Genomic DNA, 4,923 nt, shown 5'->3' on the forward strand with positions numbered 1-4,923 from the left:
GCCCAGAAAAATAAAATCTGACACTGTTTCCACTGTTTCCCCATCTATTTGCCATGAAGTGATGGGACCAGATGCCATGATCTTCGTTTTCTGAATGTTGAGCTTTAAGCCAACTTTTTCCCTCTCCTCTTTCACTTTCATCAAGAGGCTTTTTAGTTCCTCTTCATTTTCTGCCATAAGGGTGGTGTCATCTGCATATCTGAAGTTATTGATATTTCTCCCAGCAATCTTGATTCCAGCTTGTGCTTCATCCAGCCCAGTATTTCTCATGATGTACTCTGCATATAAGTTAAATAAGCACTGTGACAATATGCAGCCTTGACATACTCTTTTTTCCTATTTTGAACCAGTCTGTTGTTCCATGTCCAGTTCTAACTGTTGCTTCTGGACCTGCATACAGATTTCTCAAGAGTCAGGTCAGGTGGTCTTGTATTCCCATCTCTTTCAGAATTTTCCAGGTTTTTTTTTTGTTTTGTTTTGTTTTGTGTGTGTGTGATCCACACAGTCAAAGGCTTTGGCACAGTCAATAAAGCAGAAATAGATGTTTTTATGGAACTCTCTTGCTTTTTCCATGATCCAGCAGATATTGGCAAATTGATCTCTTGTTCCCTTTATATGACAGTAAGAAATAATAGTTTCAGGTTCTGATTTGCCACTTTTTGCCTTTAGAAAATCACTTGATTCTCAGTAGATTACTTTCCTCTGCAAATAAAAGGTTCTTAATGATAATTATCCTTCATACTTCATGAGGTAGTTTTTATCATAAAATATTAAGCATTAAATTTTTATAGTATTTTCTCTACAATTATGTGTTCTGTTTTATGATCAATCCTGCATTATTTTGCTTTATTATCTATTTTGTATTACTTGTGTATTATTAAATTATATATATTTAAACTTTTCCTGGCTGTGCTGTGTAGCATGTGAGATCTTACTTCCCAGACCAGGGATTGAACCCATGCCCCCTGCAGTGGAAACAGGGAGTCTTAACCTCTGAGTTGCCAGGGAAGCTCTTAAATTATTACACTTAAAAAATTAAAAATTGTGCCTTTCACTTACTTATGAGTCAATCTGTGCTGTGCTGTGCTTAGTCACTCAGTCGTGTCTGACTTTGCTACCCCATGGACTGTAGCCTGCAGGCTCCTCTGTCCATGAGGACTCTCCAGGCAAGAATACTGGAGTGGGTTTCCGAGCCCTGCTCCAGGGGATCTTCCCAACCCAAGGGTTGAATCCAAGTCTCCTGAATTGCAGGCAGATTCTTTACTGTCTGAGCCACCAGGGATGTCCCACTTATAAGTCTATATAGTTTTAAATCTAAGAATTAGAAACTAGCAATATTTTAGAGAATAAGTACAACTTTGATTGTACTTTGTAAATATAATTGATGACTAATCATACGGGCCTTTTATTACCACTAGTACCCAACTCTGTGGGTATTTACAAATACTAAATGTGGAGTATTCACGAGTGAAATTTATGTATTTATGAGTATGAAATTTATTTATGAGGATTATTATCATGATGTTTTCTCTACACTTTTCATTTCTGTGTCATATTCTTATGGAATTTAACCTACAAAGTGCTTTCTCTTGCATTAATTCATCATACATATTAAGATTAATTTTAATATATATATCTCAAGAAAAGATGAAGCCCCTTGGCCACAAAGTCTCTGAGCAAATTCATAGGGACAGGTTTTGGTACATAAGCCCTCCGCACATCTCCTGCTCTTTCTACTGTACCGCACAACGGTCCCACTGATACCTCAAACAGGGCATTTTACCCACAATGTCAAGCCTTCTTCTGATCCTATATATTTCTAGATGCTACAGTTTGCATGAGAATTTGATAACCCTCACACTCATATTTAGGGCTTCCCTGATAGCTTAGATGGTAAAGAATCTGCCTGCAATGCAGGATACTCGGGTTCAATCCCTGGGTCAGTAAGATCCCCTAGAGAAGGGAATACAACCCACTCCAGTATTCTCGCCAGGAGAATTCCATGGACAGAGGAGGCTGGCAGGCTACAGTCCATCAGGTCGCCAAAGAGTCGCACACAACTGAGCAACTAACACTCATTTTTGTCTTAAAAATCGTATTAACATTTATGAACAAGACAAATAATAAGTAATGATTGAAATTGGAAGGTATAGATGTACATTCGGATGTGAGAAAACGAAAAACTGAAAGAACAGCAGGTTAAATTCAGTTCTGTGGTAAGCAGTCTTGGCCCACAGCGTGTGCTGGTGCACACGTGGCCCTGGATGGGCAAGCTGCAGACCTGGCGGTCCCCGCTACGTCGGCCCTTTCCTGGGCGCCTCAGGTTGTAGAAGGATTTTCTCTCTGGCTGAGAGTCCCTGCATGGGCCCAGCAGGCAGCTAAAGAAGGAACTGATAATAAATTTTTTTTCCAGCTCAACTTCACTGAGTCTAAGTCACTGCCCTCAGGTCCCCCAACTGCAGGCAGCCTTAAGGCCAGAGTCCATCCCGAGTCCCCAGAACTTTACTCTGAGGTGGCATTGAAGCGCATGTGCATACACTCCTGTTCCACGGAACTGGGATAGCCCTAGGGTGCCTGAGCACAACCTCACTTTTCCCTGCCCTCCATTATCCCTCTGGCCTGCTCCACGTCCCCCACACATCACCCTCCCCCTTAGCACACTTGAGCCCTGATAGTCTTGGTGTATCTGTGTCCTCCTGCATCCACACCTCCTAACTAGGGTGTGGCTGACAGAAAGGCTTCCCTTTGAAGTGTTGTTTCAGAAATATGGAAACGATAATGATAACGATCGTTTACACAACTTAAGGATGGGGTTCAAGGACTTAGGTGAGTTGACCTACCCCCTGTAAAACCCCACAACGGTGCAGCCACACCTAACCTCAACTTCTCTGGGGCTCTCTGCTGATGTACCTGTGGTTTCTTCCCATTCTCTGAGACAGGAACTTTATTATTATTTGCATTAAAATCCAGATAGATAACTACATTGAAGACATTGTGTGTTATTTTCCCCAAATCTTACTTAATTTTGGACAGATGTGAACCATAATACATGCTAGAAAATTAGAAATTGTGTTATTTTCAGTACAGTCACATTTAACTTCTTGGTTCTAAGTCACTGTACTGGTAAATAAACTGATGTATGTGCGTGTGCTCAGTCGTGTCCAACTCTTTGCAACCCCATGGACTATAGCCCACCAGGCTCCTCTGTCCATGGGATTTTCCAGGCAAGAATACTGGGGTGGGTTGTCATTCTCTGCTGTAGGGTATCTTCCTGACCCAGGGATCGATTACCCAGCTCGTGAATCTCCTGCATTGCTAGGTGGATTCTTTTTGTGGCTCATCTGGTAAAGAATCTGCCTGCTATGTGGGAGATCTGGGTTTCGATCCCTGGGTTGGGAAGATCCCCTGGAGAAGGGAAAGGCTGCCCACTCCAAAAATTCTGACCTAGAGGATTCCATGGATGGTATAGTCCCTGAGGTTGCAAAGAGTTGGACAAGACTGAGTGGCTTTGACTTTCAGTGTCACCTGGAATTAAACATTAACATGTTTGACTGTGACTTCTCTTTCCTTGATGATAATAAAAATCCGCAGGGGTCACTGAAGGGAGATAACTACCTATAAGAACTAGAAAACATCAAGAAGAGTCTGTATAGGCTATGGTCTGAATGTTTGTGTCTGCCCCCTCCCCCCTCAACATTCACAAGTTGAAAACCTAGTCTGGAGAGGAAGGTATTAGGAGGTGGTGTCATTGGGAGGGTCTTAGGTCAGGAGGGTATATTTCTCATGATTGGAATTAGTGCCTTGTTCTAATTGAATGTGAGATCACTGTCAGAAGTTGGCATTCTGCAATCTCAGAGAGGACTCTCCCCCAAACCCAACCATGATCTTAGACTTCCAGCCTCCAGAACTGTGAGGAATAAATGTCTGTTGTTTTTAAGCCACCCAGACTCTCTCTCTCTCTTTAAAATAGCAGTCCAAAGAGAGAAAAACAGTGTCTAAACAAACAAAACAGCAAACAGACACACACAAGCTCAAAATAAAAAGAGTGGGTTTTCCCTTTGCTGCTGCTGCTAAGTTGCTTCAGTTGTGTCTGACTCTGTGCAACCCCATAGACAGGAGCCCATCAGGCTCCCCTGTCCCTGGGATTCTCCAGGCAAGAACACGAGTGGGTTGTCATTTCCTTCTCCAATGCATGAAAGTGAAAAGTGAAGTCGCTCAGTCTGTCTGACTCTTAGCAACCCCATGGACTGCAGCCCACCAGGCTCCTCCGTCCATGGGCTTTTCCAGGCAAGAGTAGTGGAGTGGGGTGCCATTGCCTTCTCCATTCCCTTTGCTAGGAATCCATTTTCTACTGAAAACTGCCAGTCATTTTACCATTTCTCACAGATGACCAATACATCAAGATAACACAGTTTAAGGATGTTTTGAAGCGGTACAACTTTATTTTAAAACTATGTGCTGGAGTAAACATGAAATTTCTGAAAACTCTGATTCCTTGGAAATCCCCCTTCAGATCCAAGTGTCCAGGTCCTTTCTTGCCAGGTGACCTGCAAGATTGAAGGTCACACAGTCACCGCCTCAGGCAGGTGCCTACAGAGAAGGCACGGCAGCAACAAAGGGCCCAGCAGGGTGGCCAGGCCCAGCTTACACCGGGTCCACAGCACCACCTTGGGCCACTGCCACACCCCAGCCAGTGGCCACATCAGTACGTGGGCAGCCAGTCACTTCACCATACTGTGCAGCCTTTCCCTGGGGCTCAACCCACCCAGGGTCTGTGCCAGGCGGTACACGTCATTGGTGTAGGGGACTCTGCCACCATGGTCCCTAACCAGCTCCTCCACCAGCCCCATCAGCTCCCTGACCTGTGCCTCCTGCTCCCTGTCAGCCGCTCGGTTGTCGACGGCGCAGCAGCGGCGCCGCACC

At 44.2% G+C, this 4,923-nt stretch overlaps 1 protein-coding gene across 1 annotated transcript in view; it reads right to left on the minus strand.

Annotated features, from left to right (window-relative positions):
- Nucleotides 1-4,923, minus strand: part of LOC104984384 (GTPase IMAP family member 5-like) — a 23,300-nt gene that overhangs the window by 12,552 nt on the left and 5,825 nt on the right. The gene's annotated exons all lie outside the window — the stretch shown is intronic.

This window comes from Bison bison, unplaced genomic scaffold (assembly GCF_000754665.1).
Source record: "Bison bison bison isolate TAMUID 2011002044 unplaced genomic scaffold, Bison_UMD1.0 scf7180017845383, whole genome shotgun sequence".
In the NCBI taxonomy this organism is placed as follows: domain Eukaryota; kingdom Metazoa; phylum Chordata; class Mammalia; order Artiodactyla; family Bovidae; genus Bison; species Bison bison.